The sequence below is a fragment of the Suncus etruscus genome, chromosome 12, assembly GCF_024139225.1.
Source record: "Suncus etruscus isolate mSunEtr1 chromosome 12, mSunEtr1.pri.cur, whole genome shotgun sequence".
NCBI classification, from domain to species: Eukaryota; Metazoa; Chordata; class Mammalia; order Eulipotyphla; family Soricidae; genus Suncus; species Suncus etruscus.
In genome coordinates, this window is record NC_064859.1 from 43,897,599 (window position 1) to 43,920,874 (window position 23,276).

A 23,276-nucleotide genomic window follows, 5' to 3' on the forward strand; every position below is an offset into this window, starting at 1 on the left:
AATAATTTCCATTAATGATATCTAATATCACACTAAACAGTTATATCACAATGGTGATTTTATATAATACATTTAGATGTAAGCTAAAACAACAAAAATGACCAATTAGAGATACATAACTTGTCAAAGTTAAATCTTTGGTTTCAGTTGATATAATATTGGTATTGGGAACCTTAAACTATATACATACTGACTGGCTGACCATCTCACTTCTTGAAAAAAATTATAATTATAACACTGTGATTTACCAAGTTTTTCATAATACAGCTGTTTTACGCATGACCTGCTCCAATTACCACCTGAAGTGTGACTTTCTGTAGTTTCATCTGGTTTGGTTTTGGGGTCCAAAACCAGTGGTGCTTCGGGCTTACTACTGGCTTTGTGTTCAATGATCACACCTGGCAATGTGTTGCTCAGGATCAAACTTGGGCTGGCAAAGTGCAAAACAATAACCTTAACCCCTGTGCTATCTTACCTGTTTCTGATCTTTTGGAAATAAAGTGTTCTTGGTCAAAAGCCGTGTTCTATAATTTATGTAATATCTATAGCTGCCTTTGCAATATAGTTATGGAATTGACTAGAGCAATATTTCCAGTAGGCCTAAAATAAATTTTTACCTGCCACTTTAGAAAAAGTCTTTAGCATTGGCAAAGCATGATGAAATTAATGCAAGAATAACATTTTATTTAAATAATTAGTGGCATAATATGACATAGGCTAAAGTTAGTGATAATAATAAGTTAATAAGATTTGGTTATTATATTGGAAGAATAAATTTTATTTATTAATAAAAATATGACTTTTAATAAAAAGGTTTAAAAATCGATAGAAATAAATTCCAAATGAAATGTTATATATAATAAAGGTAAATTTCACTGACTGGAATAAATATAATTTAATAAAAGGTGTAGGCATGGACTGCAGATATAGTACAGCAGGTTCAATTCTAGATTCAATCCCCAAATTTTCATAATGTACCTGACAGTAGTCAGGATTGATCCCTAATCCCTAAGCATTTTATGTATGCCCCAATCCTTTATCCTATAAACTTTAGAAAATGAGATATTCAAATGGTAAAAGGTATAACTTTTATATTCTTATATTTATTTTATTAGTAAAAATACAACTAAAATCATTTTTGTTTGTTTGTTTGTTTTTTGGGGGGGTTACACCTGGCAGTGCTCAAGGGTTACTCCTGGCTCTACACTCAGAAATTGCTCCTGGCAGGCTCAGGGGACCATATGGGATGCTGGGAATCGAACCATCGTCCTTTTGCATGCAAGGCAAATACCTTACCTTCATGCTATCTCTCCGGCCCCCACAACTAAACTCTTAACACAAAGAGACTAAGAAGCATTTGAAGAAAGCTTAGCTGAATTATAAATATATAATAATGTAATACTTCTTTCTAATTATGATTCATAAAAATACATAAACAATACTATTAATCAACATTTTTTGTAGAGAAATCATAAAAATACAATGAATAAGGTAATCAAGTAAAATATGTTTTCAATATTTATCATAAATGAAAAATTTATTTCTTTATCATCAAAACCAAAATATGAGAACTGGGAAATAAAATAGAAAAATAAGCTTAAAATGTTTTATATTTTCTATTTGGCAAGGAAAATAAATTATTGATAATTCTATTGCATTATTTAAATTGATGAAGATATTTTCTGTGGGGTGAGTTGAATTTAGGACAACACTTACATATGCACAAGGCTCTAGGTTTCTCATTGGTCATTCCTGGAAGGGTTTTGGGGAAGAATATTAGTTGCCAAAGGATCCAAATCCTGGGTTCTCTGAGTAGAATTCATTACTCCCTGTACTATTTTTCTGGCCCTTTAACATTATTACTAAAAATAGAAAAAAAAATCTAACTTCAGTAGATTGTTGTGAGGGATTTAAAATGGGATATGCTCAAAACTTTTCTAAAGACAACTAATTACTAATGGGAAGTCTCATTAATCAATTTTTAATAGAAATTAACTAAAATTTCATGGAAGTTTCTTTAAGACATTTTTCTATTTGACCATTTGTGAAAAATCACATGTCTTTGTGGTGTTAAAATGCTTAAATACTATAAATAATGATGCCATTTTTTGTTAATGAAAGCCTAGGATAGGACTAGTGTGTATTATCTCTTCAAAGATAAGGAACTCTATTGTCATCATTCCCAATGTGTGTGGGTGGAAATAGAGACCTAAGGGTTGAGTCACTTCATCAATTTAAGAATTGACTATTGGATTATTGGGAGTTACTTTAGCTGTAGTATTTATTATGCTCCATAACATTGAGATCAGTACAAAAGCAGGCCTTCATCAAAAATGTTTGCTTCTCTTAAATGTCCCAAATAGAAAAAAGGAAGAAGATTGTTAAATCATTATGAGAAACTACTTACTCAACACTATTGTTGACCTTCTGATAGAAAATTTTAAGCTGGCTCTATAATACCTTTGGCAAATGTTTTGTTATTTTCTTTTCCATTTTAGACTGTTCAATAGACAAAGGCTTTCTAGTTATTGATGATAACTCAAGTGATCCAGGCCAAAAGTCCTAGATTTTTTATTTAGTTTTAAAAGTTACTACTATAATATTTACATTGTATTTATTGATATTATTAGATAGAAATTAATAAGATAAGAAAAAGTAACAGGCTACTAAGGAAGTTTCTCCTTTTTTCTGAATAGAAAAACTTGATTTTCAAGACTTTTTGAAAATCTGCTTATGATTTATGTTCCCTTAAAAAAATAAAAAATCAGTAATGTATATCAGGAATTCCCTAAACATGTCTCAGTGATCAACAGAATATCAATAGGTTTAGTTTTTAGAGAAAAAAAAACAGTGAGATAAGTAAAAATCAAAGTAAATTATATTTCGTAAAAGCTGCAATGTTTTGCATACTTTACACTAAAAAAATAACATCACTTTTAAATATTCAGTATGGCTCTTTGAAAGGAAGTGAAGTATGTCACACTTCCACAAAATATGTATTTCCCAAGTCATTTTTACAAGGAGCATCTTAAAGGAGTAGTGCTGCTTTAAAAACAATGTCTTTGGGAAAGATTAAATTGGTAATTTTTGATTTAGTAGAAGTGCAAATTCTCAAATAACATAACAATGCACAATATCAACTAATAACAATTTTAAAGGAATAATACTCAAAAGATTAACATACTCATTCTTGATGAGTTATTTAAAGTCTTCAAGACTATGACCAACCAGGGTGGTGTGTTACATATAGTCCCCTGATCTGTCCAGGAGTGATCCCATAGAACAGAGCCAGCAGTATGCCCTAAGCACCACTTTGTACCCCAACTTCCCAAAAACCTCTAAATAAAATGTAAGTGATTTTTAGTTTTTATGGTTTACACAAGTTAAGAAAATCACATTAATAATCCCAAAGTATTATTCTTAGGTGTGTAATCACATACAATCTAAAAAACACAGGAAAACTCCAGACAAATTTTAATTGATTGTATAATTTTTATGAAAGTGGTGATGATTAATGAGTCAAAGCACAAAGAAAGAAAATGTAATGGAATTTCACAGGGATTTCAATTTATTCTAACCCTGTTTTGAAATGTATGCAGTGTATCTACATGGGAAAGCTTTAGTTCAAACTCTATCCTCTGCTCCCTTTAAGGTGTGGGTCCTCTCAGAATCTTAGTTTCAAAACTTAGAAAACATCAGAAAGAGAACTGATCCTAAGGAAATGAACATATTTCTTGTAATAGCTGGTGTAATTTAGGCTCAAAGAGTTTCGAGTCTAGTTGCATTAAAAGTATCTATCCAGGGGGCCAGAGAGACAGAATGGCAGGCAGAAAGCTTCCAGTTTGGATTCCCAGGTACTCCTTAGGTTTCACAGACATCCTTTGGAGTAATTCTTGATCTCAGAGTCAGAAGTAGACCATTAGCAAAACCAGATTTGCCACCCCAAGAGCCAAAAAATTAGAAATATATTTCCTGGGCCAAAGAGATAGTACAATCAGTGGGGTATTTGTTTTCATTACAGCAAATTAATTTTCAGTCCCAGCCTCCTCATATAGTCCCTCAAGACTAGAATGATGTCTGAGCAGAGAGACAAGATTAACCCTTGAGAACCACTGGTAGTTCAAAAGCGCTTCCAAAGAACTTTCCATCCTTCATATTTTATTAATAAAAAACAGATTCATGTCTGGGTCAAGAATAAAGATCTAATTAAAATGTTAATTGTCCGTTTTGCTTAAATAGTATACATATTTAAGTTGTGTATTCATCCATATATGTCTTAGATCTCTAACTCTAAAGAAGGAAAACAGCATTTTTCATTTTTTAGTCATAAACCACTGTGCAGAAGCAACATTTCCACCACAAATCTGAGTAGGTAGATCTGTCATTGAACAAGAATTTTTACAATTTTATTCTCTTTTTTATCTTTGGGCTACACTCAGTGATACTCAATTACTTTTTGCTCTCACTCAGGAATCACTCCCGTTACTCTCTGGGGATCATATGGGATGCCGTGATCAAATCAGATCATATACATTCAAAGCAAGCACTCAACCTCTGTATTATCTCTCTGGCTCCATGGTTTTTATTCTTTGAGCTCAAATAGCTTTATAGTACACGTATCTCTCAATTATAGACATTCAAGAGTGCATACTATATTATAAAATTTGCTTATTTATTGCATATATACATGTCATTTGTCAATATGTAATTAAAATAATATATGGATTTACAGAGATATATGTTCAGACTAATCTAAGCTTCAAATCTTAAAATTGGTATTTGCAATTGCTTTGCTAAGAAGGCTTTGGACAGTTGTCCATTGCTAAGAAATCTTACAGTAATAATGCAATAGCAAAAATTGAATGCCTGATGGAAAATTGGCTAATTGAGATGTCTGCTAAGAATTATCAAAATGTATTATTATATTCTTACTGAGTCATCTGAGCTACTATATATATATACATGTGTATATATACATGTATATATATATATGGAGAGTTTTTTCTGCTTATGACTTCTGAATAGACAATTTTTGAGAGGAGCATGTTTAATTCATTTCATTAATTAGCTTATTTTTCATCGATTGAATCTTTCATGCTTATACATTACTACAACAGCTAAAAACTACAGATCAGCTAATTTTTAACATAGTGCACTTAATCAGATGGCATTGTGCAGGAACGTTTTGTTAATGTTCCTATTTTCAAATTAGGCCAAATGTTAAGACATTTTAAGGTTCAAATTTTGTTTGGTAATAGTATTATTCGAAGTCTGTTTAAAGTTTTAGCAAGTAGTTTGAGCAAAGTTTATTATTCTTTTAATGAATAGGCTATTCAACTCAGCAGTTCTTATTACTTGACTATAAGTATACTTATCTGTGTAAAAGTAAATCTAATATGCATATATGATATGTGCAAAGATTGTGTAGCATACTTAAGTTTTGCATTATACTATTATTCCTTAATATAAAATTATAATATTTTTATTGCACTTCTTTAGAAGATTTAATTAACAAGTATTGGAAAATGACATTTTATTTTAATGAATAGAGAAAAAAATACTCTGGCAAGTAATGCAGTTTAAAAAGAACACACAGACTTAATAGAAGAATCACAGGTAGTTTTCCATTATAAAATTTTAGCACTTCATTAGCATTTCTATTTGTAACTTGTCTACTTTTTATATCATTCTCTGTTAATTTCCAGTCTATTTATATAGAACTTGTAGAGAATGGTAGACTGATTTGTTATGGATGAAAATACCTCATATTCAAATAAGCTTTATAAAATAGATTAACTAAGTTTTTTACTAGTGAATCCATTCTTAAATTGATGTACCATTTATCTATAGGAGTGAAAAGGTAGTTGTAATAAAAATAATGCCTTTTGCAGTACTGTGTAGCCTTTCCAATTTACAAATCAAGGTCAAAACGATAATCTCATTCTGATATAGATTCTTAGAACAAAGGCAAACATGGGTGATAGATCAAGCAAAAATAGTTCATCCTTTAAGCCAATTAGTATAGTATGGAAAATACAGTGCTCAGAATTTCTCTTTCATTCCAGGCATGGTTTCTATCAAAGAGACACAAACACACCATTACAAATTCATATATTTCTTTAGTTTTACCTAGAATATAGGCCTATCTCTGATCCATGAATCCAGCAAACTATTCAGATTGTGCATTTAAAACAACAGTATGTTTCTTTTTTCAAGCAGGTTAAATGGCATGTGAAAAGCCATATGAGTAAAAACTGCAAAAAATGTATTAGTGGTATGGATCCCAATTCTTTTTTTTAATAATTATGAAAATGGCTAACTTCATGCTAACTGAGAAGGGTGGCAAAATAACCCCAATTACTTACGCTGACAACTGAATTAATCTTCTTCTTTTCGTTTTCTCTTTTCAATAACATATGGGCTCCACTGAGCTGTGGAATATGGTGGAATCTCACTGGGATCACATCTGTCAGTTTTATTGGGTGAATAAAAGCACTCAGCAGGCATGTGTGCTACTGTGTATGTGAAGGAAGGGGAGAGTTAGTGCCAAGAGTATGTCCTTGGGAAAAATTTTGCCTTGTTTCAAAGATGATAACAATTGTTATTACATTAATGAAACCTGAAAAATTAATTAATGGTAATTTTAAAAAGGTATTAACATTTAAAAAGAGAAAAATGTAAGTTTCTAAAATTCCTTACATTCTGTTAGAACTTGACTATGACTTTGATGCATACCTTGTTTTAAACTATTGTGTGTTTCTTCATCATGGTGCCCACTCAAAAGTTATTTAAACAATTATTTAAATTATACATGCTATATCTCATGTATAAAGACTATATAAACATAAACAGAAACATTGTTTCTGATAAAAATGACATTTTTTATATAAGGACTTTTAATTACCACCTAATTCTGGCCATATTAAAACAAATTAATTTCTACAATGCAATAAAATTATATTCTACAAAAACATTTTGCATAGGCTGAAGAGAAAATACATTAGATATAACACTTGGCTTTCAAGAGGCTGGCCCATATAAACAGCACTCCATATGATCTCTTGAGCCCCACAATAAATATTCCATGATGTGTGGACCCTCCAATAAAAAAAAAACTTGAGAAGTACGTTTTATCTCAGTTGTGATGAGATATCAACATTTCAAAAATCAAATGCATTAAATTGAAACATATTTATAAAGTATATGTTTATATTTATAAAATGTAGAGACTACAAATAAATTTCAAAGAGAAATGCCCACAAAAGGTAAGGCCTTATTTACAATGATAATCTCTTTATATGTTCACTTAGTAATTAATGTGCCAGTTCATTAAATCTTTAAGAGTCACTGTGATACTCAAATTCTTTCATTTAAAATTTCCAAGTATTTATTGGACACATTTTGATAGAATTTTCTTAGAGACTATAATCATTGTATAAGAAGCATATCTCTGATTTGTGCCAGGATCACATTATGTGGTTAAACTAAGTATATATAAATGTATTAATCAAAAGTTTATAAAACTTGTTAGTTATATATTTGTAAACAGAGGGATGAGGGGAAATCTGAAGACTATTCTTTGACTTGTTCTAAATGTAGAGTACTTAAGTAAAATGGACATTTTTAAAGTATTTTAATTTTCAAAAGAAGATGGTTGTACAGACAGCCTTTATGTAATTCCTCCAATAAATTAGATGCAACCTACATTCGTTGAAAATCTCATTTAAAGAAACAAACCTTGAGTTCAGTTTATATTGTTTATCCAGCACAGGGTAAAGACCGTACAGTAATGCTTGGATATATCCAGTAAATTTTTTATTCTTTTTTGTTTTGGTTTGTTTTGTTTTGGTTTGCTTTTTTTGGATCACACCCGGCAGTGCTCAGGGATTACTCCTGGCTCTATGCTCAGAAATCACTCCTGGCAGGCTCAGGGACCATATGGGATGCTGGGATTCGAACCACCAACATTCTGCATGAAAGGCAAACGCCTTATCACCAAGCTATCTCTCTGGCCCCAAATTTTTCATTCTTTATATAGAAAATAAAACTCTAAATATTTTAATACTGAGAAGATAGAAAAAAGTTGTCTATATAATAACCCTGATGTCACATTATTCACCATTATGTCAAGAATAAACAAGAGCATAAATAATACATACATATATTATATATGTATATATTATATTATATATATGTATATACATTTGGGGCCATATCTAAAATGTCTTTAATGTTCTTTGGTAAATATTCATAATCTTATATGTGATGAGTGAGGAAAAATGTAAAGAGAAAGTTCAAATTATTAGTTATTAGCTACTACTTCAAATGATTAGTAATTAATTATTAATTCAAATTATGAATAATCTGTTAAAGATACCCACCATAGTCACTGCTCTTCCTATACTAATTTGTATGTCTATGTAACATAACTCAGATGTAACACATTTAAACAATTTTAGTTTTTGAGTCACACCCAGAGGTGCTCTGGGGTTACTCCTAGCTCTACACTCAGAAATCGCTGCTGGCAGGCTCGGGGAACCATATGGGATGCCGGAATTTGAACGACCATCTGTCATAAATTGGTTGCTTGCAAGGTAAATACCCTACCACTGTGTATCTCTCCGGCCCCACATTTAAACAATTTTAAATCACTATCTGGATAATTACAACTAAATGCTATATCCATCAGTGATACTCTCTTGGATATGTTTATATTCATTGTACAGATTCAGGTTAATGCTTATTATTTATTATAGAAAATAATCAGCAATTTATTCAACAAATACTATATAACTTGAGATTTAATAGATTCAGAGGTGAGTACAACTGCACAATTACCAGCTGTCAGTAAGCTTACAATTTAACAAGATACAAGGAAGACAATATAACATCCCTAAAAGAAAATCGAAGTTACCATAAACACTGATAGGAAAAACAAAATAACCTGATGTCTACATAATTATGTATACATAATTGAAATGTGTAAACAGACGCTACAGTAAACCTCATGAAGTAATAGGTAAATAGACTAGGAGTAGGTGTGAGTGACCGAACACCCTCCAAGATGCATAGAGACATTCCACATGAAAGAAACCCCAGTGCTGGGACCGGAGTGCCCTACCGCACAGCTATATGTCAGATCCAGGATGGATGGTGGTTCAAATCCCGGTATCCTATATGGTCTGAGCGCAGAAGAAGGAATAATACCTGAGCACCACTGGGTGTGACCCCCACCCCAAACAAAACAAAACAAAAAAAGAAAAGAAAAAAACACCAATGCAAGTGTTTACTCACTTCACATTACAGTTAGTACATATAAGGAATAGAGTGCTGGTATAGGTGGTAGAGAAAGTGGGGGAAAAAAAGTTATTAGGGATTGTACAGTGGTTAGAACACAAGACATCAGGAGCACATGCTTTTGACCTGAGTTTGATTTCTGGTGTTGTGTGGCCCAAAGGGATCACCATCACAGACCAAGAGGCACCACACTCTGGCAGGTAGAGTCATGGAGAGTAGCAACTTTGCCAGATTGATCCATTCCTCACCAAAGGATATCATTATATACTCAACTATTGAAGACATTATGGATCAATGAATACACTAATGACAAATTGGGGTAAAAAGGATTGTAACAAAATGTAATACAAGGCAATACACTAAAAAGTAAAACATGTTCTTGCTAAAAGCTTTCTTTATTAACTCCACTTGCTGTAATTTAGAAAACATCTTTTGAATGATGTTCTAATAAATATATCTTGAATGTAGGTTAAAAACTGAATATATGGTAACAACTATATACTATAAAATATTCCCTACATTTTATTTATATTTCAGATTGATTTCCTTTAAGTGTTAGAAATACATGTCTCATTTCTCAAATTTAATGTATTAAGTTGTCTGATATTTTGATTTTTTGGAAATTTTCAAAGAAATACTCATTTCTGATATTTTTTGTCATAAATATCTATCTACTAGGGCAGCAGTTTGTGCCTGGACTTTCTGTATGCTAAGTCATAGAGTAGCTTCTGGTACATAATAGTTCTCTACAAGCACTTCTTGAATAAATGAATGAGTAATCACACTGAGAAAATAATTTAATTGAAGTTAGAAATACAGCCAAAGGTTCATGCACAAAGATGTGTTCATTTTTTACATAATTTAAATTAATAAAAATGAACATCTTATATTTGAAAAACCAAGGTAATGATTAATAAAAATGTGACACACACAAATTTAATGGGATAATACATATAAATTCATCTTCTTACAAAGAATATATTTTACTATAGAAAATGCTCACAGTATGTTAACTAAAATCATACAATTCTAAATGCCATGGTATTTAATTTACTGTTAGTGAATTAGATCACGTAGTAGCAGATGTTGATTAGAATTGAGTTTTATAATTGTGAGAGGCATAAAAATAGTTTTACTTAAAGGGGTTTTAATATGTCCAGTGTAATTCTATTATTCAAGAGAAATTTTATTCAAAAGCTTCATAAGACAATTCACATTAAAATGAAGCATTATGTTTTACAAGAAGGAAAAGTAGAATGATGACATAGAAAGCACTCAATACCTAATTCCTGAATTTCTTAATTTTCTATTCTCTTCTATTTCCCTTAAACTTAAATATAAAAATAGTCCTGGTTTAATTAAGATACAAATGATATTGAAGCCCAGCACATCATCACTATATATGTGTATGCTGTTAGATAGAATAAATATAAATCTTGAAAGCAATTGTGTTGATTCTTTTTATGTGATCATTTTTCTTCTTCACTGAGGATGCTGAAGTTTAAAACTTCACTCACACCTTACAGATATTTGCACTCCTTCAAGCAGTAGCATCACTGATTGGAATGAATGGAGACTATCTGTATGGGAGCATACTCTGCAGAATTACACTGATGCACCTTTTACTGCTATTATAACAAATTGCCACAGATTTGGCAATATAGAGTAGTAGCAATTTATTTTAAAGGACATTTCTGTAGTTCAGAAATCTTTCATGATCTTAGGTAAAATTAAAATGCTAGAAAGTCTGTTTTTTTTTGAGGGGGGGACTTAATAGAGTTCATTGCAAATCTTGCCTTTTCTAGTCGCTGGGCATCAACTATAAAAATCTTTGCTTTGCTAGACTGATAAAGTGTTTTCTCCATATTCAAGCATGAATACACCAAACCCCCTTGCTTATATTATTTTACAGTTCCATCTCTGTCTCCCTTTCACATTATTTAATCCTTTTATTTTCCAATTGAGAACCTTTTGATTTATTTGTGTACACTTATATGTTTCAGAATTATCTTTATTTTGGTGGTTATGAATCTGAATTATTAATGGAATATTAATTCACTTATGCCAAATGGTAACTAGACAAAGGCTCTTCAGATTAGGACATGTACCATTTGGTTAAATATGTGTCATCCAAGAACAAAGAATAATTAAAGAAATTTGCCCTATAAGGTCTGACATTTTTTCTTAAACCCATCAAATTTACATGAGCTTGTATTATGCTCGTATGCCTTCCTCCATAATTCCCTTCTGCCCTACATATGTGCATGCAAGGACTCTTCTATAATGCAAGGAATATTAAGCTCCCAACTCCATAATAGAAAGCACATAAGAAGCTTAAAACTGTACATTTTTATCTTATAGAAAATGATACAATGCAAACTCAATAAAATGCCCTTTAGCTCTGTTGACATAAGTGACCATGCACTTAAAATTTGCTGTCTGTCTTCCATGGCACCCTAAGCACAGTGGGTACTTTAATAAATACTTCATTCATATTTGCTGCATGGATACATGCATTGAATGACATCCTACAGTCCTTTTTGAATCAACCTTACTGAAAAGTAATTATATTTTCTAAATCAATTAAAATTGTCACATTTCTGCTCTAGGGTGGGAAGGGCACAGGGTGTAGGGCGGGCAGATCCTGGCTTCCTGCTCTCTCGATCCCCTCTTGAGCTGGAGGGTAGCTCTAGCGACATTGGGTTGGGGGAGACCCCATGTGGAAGGCCTTCTCTTTAACTTGGGTGTGCATCAAGGCCCCAGCCTTCCCCTCTTCTGCCCCCAGCCTCCAGGCCTTCTGGGGTGGCAGTCCAGGCGGCCAGAAATGGTTGGTCCTAACTTGGGGTGTGCTGAGATTTGCTCGGTTGCGCTAAATTTGTCACTGGCAGTTTCTGATCACTCTGCATATGGTAAATCACACGGGGGCTAGCGCCCCCACGCGTACTGCATGTATTAAGAGTATTTCTTATCTTTATGTTATGTTTTGCATATCCAGAATGTACATTTTGTATTCTGCCCTTTCCCACACCCCTACAGAGCTCATTTTTACTCCTTAACTCTCTCACCACCCCCAAACATCACTAACCCACATTACTCTTTTTAACTTCAGTATTGCACAATCCTAATCACAGACCAAAGCCGTGCATTGTGTGTAGCAACCCCAAACTGTTTCAAAAGGCATAAAATGGACACGTATTTCTTTAGAATATTTTGTGTTTTTTCTCTGACAACTATAAGTCTTACTAAATATTCTCTTATACAGTGATGATTCTAACCACTTTTTATCTTCTCTTTATGAACTGTTCAACAAGGAATTTTGTTGAAAGAGTCCCCCAGTTTAATGCTTAAGATTGAACCATATCATGGGGATTGTTGGACTTGTTCTATGGCCCCCATATGCACAAATAACGCCACGTGGCATTGCTCCTTTTTTCATAGGCATGTTAAAATGGAAAAATACTAAACATACTAATAAGATCCTATCTAATAGAGACTGGAATACACAAATCTTGTAGTGCAAAGGGACCTTACACCCTGAACATTGACATAATGACCTGGCACAGGCCTCAGAAGAAAGGCATTTTCCATTCACCCCTGGACCAGGGAAGCCATCCACGAAACATCTAGGTTTGTCTGTAACAGGGGTCTTCAAACTATGACCCGCGGGCCACATGCAGCCCGCAGAGGAGTCTGATCCTGCCCGCCAGCAGTGAGCGCTGTTTGGTTGCCAAGATAGCTGCCAGCATATACACTCAGTGTATATCCAAATATCAGGAACCATGCACTCAAAATGGTAACCATCTTTGGTAGCACTTATGCCTGTGAACAGACTTTTTCAAGAATGAAACATCTGAAATCTCCAATCAGATCAAGATTAACTGATGCCCACTTGCATCACTTGTTACGGCTGGCAGTGACAAATACGGAACCGGACATTGACCATCTCATTAGCCAAAAGCAGGCCCACAGTTCCCATTGAAATACTGGTGCATGATCTGTTTATTTATAAATGGTTTTCATTTTATTTATATAAGATATGTGCAGTGTGAGTAGGAATTAGTAGCTCATATAGTCCGGCCCTCCAGCTCTCTAAGGGACCGTAATCCGGCCCCCACTTTAAAAAGTTTGAAGACCCCTGGTCTATAACATCACCTGGAAGCAATCCTCTACCACAGAAGACCCTACCACTGCTCAGACATCGACCTGCTCAAAAGAGACTTCCCTTAACACTGAGAAGACTTAACAACAACGACCTGCTTACAGGACAGGGCTTTCTGCATTGCCCTTTAATGGTGAGGTGAAACGAGAGGATGCTCCACATCCTGACTTCAATGTAGGATATGCAGATTCCAGGATCTTTAATACAGAAACATGATACCAACAACAGAGACTGTGTGAAAAGTGTGTTGGCACTATGGACAATGTCTTGGATTGGACGATCTAACGTGCCTGGAGCCTAGAGTTGGTTTTGCCAGGAAAGTTCAGAGGTAGATTCTCTTTGTATTTAGGCCAAGGTTATTCCTTTCCATGCCCCTCATATTTTGGTGGGCCTATGCAAACAACAATTGCCACTCTAAGACTGTTTTTACTGTGCTCCTTTGACTCTAATCCTTAAAAAAATTTGTACATGGATTGTACATGGATTTTGTTTTATTTATCTTAATGTTCTTTGGCTAAAAATTTCAAAGTTAAGATATCAGCAAGGGGACTTCTGAGAATTATATTATGGGTGATTGTCCTTCCACTGTAACTTTACCTTGTCCTCTTTCTTTGCATCTTTGTTCTCATAATTAAAAATAAAAAATTAAAACAAATCATCACATTTCCAATATAAAATACATTTTAAACACTTTTCCATATGTTATAGCAGAAATGTGTTATCATGTCATATTTTATTAATCAGAGATGCTTGAAGTAAAGAACATGAAGATTATGGATTGAATGACTGTGAGGAGTCTAGAAAATTTGGAATTTCAGTTGAAAGTAGAAGATGAATGAGAGTCAGGGATAGAGACTTTATTGAACTGAGGGAAATAAAAAAGATATTCTGAGATGAAACTGGAAGACAATTCTTTTTAGGAGGATTAGGTTTTTATTAGGGCTACAAGAGAAAGTGCATTGGTCTTACTCTGACATTTGCTAAGGGTCATTCTTGGAGGTGCTCAGGATACACACCTGGATCACTACATACAAGGTACCTTAACTCCTGCACTATCTCAAGAAGTTAATTCTTAATAAGATTTGGTCAGTTCAGAGACACTGCCTATGTTGGGTTATTAGGGGCCTTCACTGTGTGTTAAGTTCTGCTAGGCATCACTATATTATATTTCATTGAGGTTTATTTAGAATCAGGATGACCTAGTTTCAAGCTATTCTAATGGCAACACCAAATTGGTAGATTTCCCCAGTGCATTAAAATGAGCTTTTGAAAATATTATTATGTTCATTTGATTTCTCACCATTACTTTATGTCTCCTAATTAGTTCTATTTTCAGGGACCTAGAATGATTTTTTATAATAAACTTATAAATTGGGTGGGTCAAGGTTAATGTAATTTTAAACTGTCAATCAATTCTACTGCATCTCACATCATTAATATATGTTGAACTGCTTCATTTATCTTTCAACTGTATTTCATTAAAACTACAAAGACTTATCTATCTAAGTTTGATAATAACCATGACTTTATTATCTAGAGAATTGAGATTTTGAATTACAATAAATATAAAAATATTCTTGCAAATGAAATGTATCAAATAGACATATGTCCTTAAAAGATTATCACTAGGTGATATAAAATGATAAATTTTGTACTTTTCCTGTATTTATATATTTATAAATTCTATTTCTAGTACAGTGTTTATAGATTGTATCATTGGAAAATAATATACTGCTTTTCTTAATTATGTAATTAATCTTTTCATTATAATGGAATTTCTTAGTGGATATATCATTTCATTCTATCCACATTCGGTAATGACTTCAGTGTTTCAAGATTTAAAGGAAGTCCTTTAAATGTTTCACTATCAAGTTAGTTGCCATTTGTCAAATAGAAGGACACAATTTAAGGCAAGTATTTTAATGAAGTATTTTGCATATGTAGCCCTCAAATTAAAAGTCTCATTTAATCTTCACAGAGCTACTGTGTGAGAAATTGTAACTCTGTCTACTTTAAATGCACTAAAATTTAGAGGAGATAACTTACTTCTTAGACTTTTCACAAAGCAGCATAATCTGAGTTCAGACTTAATACTCCAACTTTAGTGTTCCTCCCACAAAATTGTAATTGTCCCTGGTGCATAGAAGCATGTGATTCAAACTAGAGACTGTGTCTCATGTTGTAAAATTGGAGTCTGTGTTCATCTGAGCTCCCAAAGCAGTTCTGAAAAATATCTGGTAAAAAAATATTTTAGAGAGTGAAGTGTTTTCATATGAAGAAGATAGAATGAATGAATATTAATCAATGACAAGAACAAAATTGGGTTCACTTGAAGTAATAGAGCATGCTGTCAAAATAAAAAGGAAATCAAAATAAGAACAGGAATTATATATAATTCCTGTTCTTATTTTGATTTCCTTTATATATATATATATATACATGTGTGTGTTGGTATGTGTATATTTTGGAGCCATGCCCGGCAGTGCTCAGGGTTTACTCCTGGTTCTGTGCTCAGAAATCACTCCTGGCAGGCTCAGGGACCATATGGGATGCTGGGGATTAAACCTGTGTCTCTCCCAGGTCTGCTGCATGCAAGGCAAATGCCCTATCACTGTGATATCACTCTGGCTCCTACAGTTTGCATTTTAAAGCAACACATTGTCAGGCATTTTCACAATTATACAACAAACATTTTTAAGTGCTAGGGTTGTAGCTGAGAGGTAAGTGTAATTTCTTTGCCTGTATGTGGCCCTGTTTGATTCCTGACAGCAAAGGAAGTGACTACTGAGCACATCTTATCTGGGTTTGGTCCCCAAAAACTGAGAATAAATTTCTACTTTAGGAAAATTCTCATAATGTATGAAAACAACTCGAGCCCAAATATAAAATTCAGGGAAGTTTATTAGATATAAACAACTATGTTGATATTAACACAGGTCTATCTATTTTTAAAATGATATGCTGGCAAGCACTTAATTATTAGCATTGTCTGACAATCTGCCAATTTATTCTGAAAAACGAAAGAAAAAATAGATTACTGTCCTTTAGCAAAAGCATAGTAATGTTTCTATCATTATAATGGAAGGACTAATTAAATATTTTATAGCTCTAAGAAGTATAAACAAAAATTTTAAGGTTCAACAGGGTAATGATAATAACATATCTATTGAAATACATGAAGAGTGAATCAATTTATTTACACATCTCTAAGTTTAAAAGATATTTACATGAGCCTAAAATATTATATAATTAAGAACTTATTTCTAGTTATTTTTGTATAAGAAAGGACTAAGATAGGGGGCCGGGCGGTGGCGCTAAAGGTAAGGTGCCTGCCTTGCCTGCGCTAGCCTTGGACGGACCGTGGTTCGATCCCCCGGTGTCCCATATGGTCCCCTAAGCCAGAAGCAACTTCTGAGCGCATAGCCAGGAGTAACCCCTGAGCGTTACCGGGTGTGGCCCAAAAACCAAAAAAAAAAAAAAAAAAGAAAGGACTAAGATAGAATTCAGTTTTTCTTACCATATATCACTGAAATAATAATAATAATAATAATAATAATAATAATAATAATAATAATAGAAAGTTGAATAATTTAAATTACAAAAAAATTAGAGTGTTTTCAAAAACTTTAAGTTTGGCATGAATAAGTCTTAAAGCTCTGGGCTAATTTATAAGAAAATATCTATTTGTTCAGTTTATTAGTAAGCACTTATTGTCAGCAATGAATGGTGTACATAAATGAAATGAGCTATTGATAAAGCCAATGAGCAAATTATTACTGAAGGTATTAGTGGCAAGGTAGAGAAAGAATTGTTATGCATACTGGACACAGAATTTAAACAAAGAAATAAAAATGTTCATACTTCCATTTTGCTTCAGGGAATATCAAGGAGAAAATAGTTGCACAAATAAATTACACAATAAACAGTGCCTTTTTTACAAAATAATTTCTGTATGTTTAGCCTTTGTGTATTCTCAATTGAAAGAAATTATAAAGTGTCTATGACGAAGTTAACTTAGAAGAATATAATCTGATTGCTATAGCAGTCAAGTGCTTTCATAGCTAAGGTCCTTATAATATTTACTCTCACACCAGATTCAGATATTGTTTCTCAAATAAAAAATAATTAGAGAATAGTTTTGTAACCCTAATTCTTAAATAAGTTATGCATATTATTTACATACTTTAAGTTTTATAATTGTTGCAGTAATATTGAAATTTAATTTTTGGGATTTGGGGGTTATAGTACTCAGGGATTACTTCTTTCTCACTGCATAGGAATTGCCATGATAGTGCTCAGAGGCTACTGTATGTTGATGGGGAACAAACTGTAGTTGGCTTCTTGAAAGGCAAGTACATTAATTTTTAAACTCTCTCTTGCCCCCAAATATCATTTGTATAATTGAATACATGTGTTTCTTTCATGTAAGATGAAAACTGACTGTCAAAATAATTATGCACTTTCAAGAAAATCTCCAATATATATATATATATAGTTATATACTAATTTGGATTAAATTACTTTATATTATCCACATGTTCACATTTTATTTATTTATTGTGTTTATCTAGTAGTTCCAATTTTTGCCTAGAACTATATTTGAATGGTCAGAGAAGCATTTGTATGTCTAGAAGAGGAGCATGTATATCCTAAATGTAATTGGAATAAAACTGATCAAAAATACTAAGGATGAAGAAGAAAGAAATATAAAGTTTTGAACAATTCTACCATCACTCTTTTTTTGTTGTTGGGGTTCAGTCTGGTTGACCTATCAAGTGTTGACAGGGATGTGTTGAGGTCTTCATACCATCACTCTTGAAAGCATATTTTTCTATAATATTTAACATGATAAGGAATACAAATTCTATATTTTTTATTTGACCTGTGTTGCAGCTAGGAGAGGCCCTACAAGCTAGTTTAATACCACTTAAAATTATAAAGTCTTCAAAGGGAATTCTGGTAAAGTCTTCAGTTTCAGGTTAAAAAGGACATTGAGGGGATCTAGTGATAGCACAGCAAGGAAGGCACTTGTGTTGCAAGCACCAAATCAGCATGTGATGATCTTTGGCATCCTATACGGCCACCAGGAGTGATTCCTGAGTGCAGAGCCAAGAGTAACTCAAGAGCACTGTCAGGTGTGATGTTCCATTCCATCCCTCAAAAAAACCATAAAACAAAAGCCAAGCAAACAAACAAACAGAAGGCAAATAAGGCACATGTGACAGAAATTCATAATAGTGTGAAATGGGAAGATACGAGGCACTGAGAAAAGAGGGAAATGGGGGCAAATTTTTCAAGAACCAAGGAACCAGTAGAGCAGATCAGTCATTGGGAAATGAATACTTTTATCAAGTATAATCCTGCTTCATGGATCTGTAACTAAATTTGCTGATGATATTTCCACTTTTGTTCTCAGAGATGAGACTGGATAAGAATCTTCTCTTAGTCTTTTGTCTAAAAGCATTAAAAGCTGCTTCTTGTGAAAGCCCTGATGTTTCTGTTTTCAGAGAAGGGTATTCTTATAACCTAGTTCTGATACCTATTTTGACTAGGTTTATTAAGATTCTGTTTTTCATATTAGTAGAAGGAAATCACTGAACTCAGAAAAGCCTGTAGACTCTGGGCAAAACTATATATTGTAAATAAATTATGTAGCCAGGGATATTCACTATAAACCAAGTGAGCATTTTAGGCTCATTTGTGGCTAAGTTAATGCATGAATAGAGGAAATGTCCCAGCAACAATGTTTAGCAAACTTTCAAAGAATTTCAAACCAGGGTAGCTCATAAAAGCCTTATTTCCAGGTTATTTTGAAGAGAAGACCAGTCCAGTAGGTGTAATTACCTCTGAAATAAACTAATATCGATATTAAGTCATTCCTCCCAGACATTCACTGAATAAACCACATTGTTATTAGAGAAAATCTGGTCAAATTAGTTTCTCTTGATCCCAAGATATAAAATTAAACAAAATATACCTTTTTTAAGTTTTGGGGCAAACATATTGAATGTTAAATACCAAGAAAACTACTTTGTCTAATTACATATTTTCCTCCTAAGCTTTCTGAAGAACATGTTAGCTGCAGACTCGAGATCTGACTGACAAGGACTGCTAGGAAATGAGTCAGTAATACAATGACCAAGTGAGTTTATTTAGTTACTAGCATGATATGTAACCCTGCAGCAGACTTACAAGTCATTTGATGAGGCTGCTGCTACTTCAAGCTAGGGGTAAAACTATAAGTTCTTAGTACATGTGTGTCAAACAGGCTTGGGTGCCTGTCAGGGGTCCAGGACCCTGGTGTGCAGTTAGGTAAGGTTTATCACCTGCAGCACCCCAGGTGTTGCTAGTTTATCTAACTATCATGGTAGATGCCCTTGAAGAACCTGAAACTGCTATTCTGGGCTCTGCCAAATATTTAAAGCCTGTCATGGCTACAGTTATATCAATAGCTAAGCTAGGTTACATAAGCTGAACAAGCAATTTATTCTAAACCAAAACTTAATTCTAAATTTATATTCTAATACTAGATAGATACCTTCTGGCCTTTATGGAGACATTTATAATGGTAAAGGTTAATTTATAGCCATTCTATATTTTTCTTTTCCTTTTATAGAAAAATATAGATATTTTCACCCAAAAGATAAACTTTGCTATAATCCTCTGTTAGTTTTAGATAAGCTGATTTTCAGGAGTTCCTTCTACAATATTTTGAGTTCACTTTGCACAGTTTTAGACTATAGAAAATCCTTATAAAGCCTCAAAAAATGACAGCTTGGTTTTTTAATAAAGGTTTAGTTTCCTATAGATTTCTAAATGCTTTACACTTGTAAAATAGAAAGACATAGAGGTTTTATTAATTTATTTTAGAACCTTAAAAAGACTTTAATTTCTTACCTGTCACACTCAGTGATATGTAAACCTTAATGACATTCAAAACTTGTCAATTTGATTTATTTGTAATTTGGAAGACTCAGCAGTTACTACTTAGAGTTGCTTTCTTGGTTTAAACATTTTTATATGCTTAAATATAGAATAATGCAAAACAGCATATAAAATATGGTATATAGAATTAAAATAAAGGCTCTATTAAAGCCATACTAACTGCCTATTACTTTAATGCCACAAATTTCCTTGCCAACCACTTCATGCCACAAAACCATTATTCCATGCCGTATTTCTATTACATTTTACTTTATTTTTGTTTTTAAAAATACTATTAAGCATAAATAATTGTATAGGCATTGTCACTTGCCTTACAAGCAGTAATACCCAGTATTTTTTTTAGTCTCCTGAGCACCAATGGTAATAAACTCAAATACAGAACTCATATTGGGAATGAGGCACCAATATCCCATTCAACACCACTGCCAAAGTAATAAAAGCAAAAGTTGTACTATTCTTCCTCAAATAATTTTAACAATTTTTTCTTTGAAATAATTTTTGTAAACAGAAAAGTTCCAAAGATGGTACAACATTTTCCTATATGGCTTTTCATTATCATATTATCTGGAACTTTTTCAAAAACAAATTAGATTTTCTATAGTATTATCACTAGACTTAAATCTTTATTTATAGCTTTTAGATTTTTTTTTACTACAGTTCCTTATTTCTCTTTTCTAGAACATTATTCTACAATTCTACCTGGGCCTTTACATATATCATGTCTCCTTAGTTTTTTCTTGATTATGACAGTTTCTTAGACTTGATATTTTTACTAATTGATCTGGGTTCACACCTAGTGATAATGAGTGGGCTTATCCTTGGCTCTGTACTCAGAAATTTCTCCTGGGATTGCTCAAGGGATCATTTGGTATGCCCAGGATTAATTTAGATTGGTCATGCACTAGACAAGGAAGGGCCCTACCATTGTACTATTGGTCTTGTCCTGACTAACTTTATTTTTGAGAACATAAAATGTGTGTAAAAATCCCATAGAATATTTCATAGATTGTTGGTCACTTTTTATTTAGCTAGTGTTTTTTAATCTGTGATAGACTGAAGTTATGGAGTTTTTTGTTCGTTTGTTTAGAATAACAACTGAAGTGGAATGCTCTCTTTTTACAGTTTATCAAGTGTACAGGATATTACAATGGCTTGTTGCTGCTGCTGTGTTTATCTTGATCACCTTGCAGAAGTAGTGTTTATCAGAATCTACACAATACATGATATCCTCCTTTTGTGTATGTGCTGTAAGCTTTGAAGACATATAATTAAGTCTATTCTAGTACCAGGATGTGAGTATCAGATTCAGTAGCAGGAAATACCAAGGTACATCATTTGGAATTCCATTATCTCAGAGATTTATATCAGCCTTTTGTGTATCTACATGTCTTTTTATTGATATCAAAGTGAGTTTATAAATATTTACTTTTGTTATTGTTATTGTTTGTTTGTTTGTTTTTGGTTTTGGGTCACACCCGACAGTGCTCAGGGGTTACTCCTGGCTCTGCTCAGAAATCACTCCTAGCAGGCATGGGATGCCTGGATTCAAACCACTGTTTGTCCTGGGTGGGTCGCTTGCAAGGCAAACACCCTACTGCTGTGCTATCTCTCAGGCCCCCTGAATATTTACTTTTTAAACTGAACATTTCGTCATTTTAGTTTCTCAAATTGATCGAAGCATTGGCAAAGTATTTTCTTTATGTTGATGTCTATATCCTTTGATAGAATGTCTCCATAGTTTTAATATTTGCACATGAAAATAGATAGTATCACTACTAAATGAAACAAAAGCTGACAAAAATATAAATGCATTCTTTCTTCATGAGTGTAATTATTAATATTATCAAAAAGATAGTAATTCTCAAGGCACTTTAACAATTTAAACCACTCATTAATGTTACCGTTGAAACACTTCAAACATATATAAAGGAAGAACTATTGAATACCTCAAAATTAACTACTCAATTTTCAGAACAGGAAAATCCCTCTACTCTGTATCTGGCTCACCATTTCCACATTGTTAGTATATCTATGAAGTCACTTTAAATACTTGCCTATTTACCAGAAACAAATAGAAATATGATATATATTTTTCTGCTATATATTTTTCTGAAAGTCACTAGAGAAAAAATTCAATGTGGGTAGCTTATACAACTAATTTTTGTATACAAATCTAAATGCTTATATCTAAAATTGTTATAAACTTCTATGATTAAAAGTCTAAGTCTAGAGGGGATACTCCTGTCCTAATCCCCTCCAGAAAGCGTGAACAGGGCCTCCTTTCCAGCCTTCCCTGAGCTTCCATCTGGGTTTCAGTGCCATTTCTGTTAATCTGCCCTTTGGAGCCAGACAGATTGGTGTTGGGGAGTAAACAGGGAACCTCAAATCTTAATCCCTTCCACCAAATGCAAACAGGGATGTGTTTTTTTTTTGTTTTTGTTTTTGTTTTTGGTCTTTTCTCAGCCCCTTTTGGGTTCCAATGCCATGATGATACTTTGTCAGGTCTGTGTCTGGGCGGGAACAAGGAGGCCCCTGTCCTAATCCCCTCCACTAAGCTCCAATTGGGCCTCCTTTTCAGCCTTCCCTCCAGTGCCATTACTGAAACTTCCTTCTTTCCCATTAGTCCTCTTTTTCCCAAAACAAAGTCATTTCAATTTATATCATAGACTTCCTGCCAGATTGGATCTAGTATTTCTTTCTCTTAGAAAATATACAGCCCAAAGCATAGCTGAACAAATCAATAAAATATATGCATTTTTATCATACTTAGACAACCTTGATATTTTAGAAAAATAACTTTTAAGAAGATATACCTTGAGACACATTTTATGCAAACAATTCAATATATCACTTTCTTAATCACCCTTATACTACA

The 23,276-nt window shown here is 33.1% G+C and overlaps 1 protein-coding gene across 1 annotated transcript in view; it reads right to left on the bottom strand.

Annotated features, from left to right (window-relative positions):
• Positions 1-23,276, bottom strand: part of LRRTM4 (leucine rich repeat transmembrane neuronal 4) — an 822,236-nt gene that overhangs the window by 160,530 nt on the left and 638,430 nt on the right. The gene's annotated exons all lie outside the window — the stretch shown is intronic.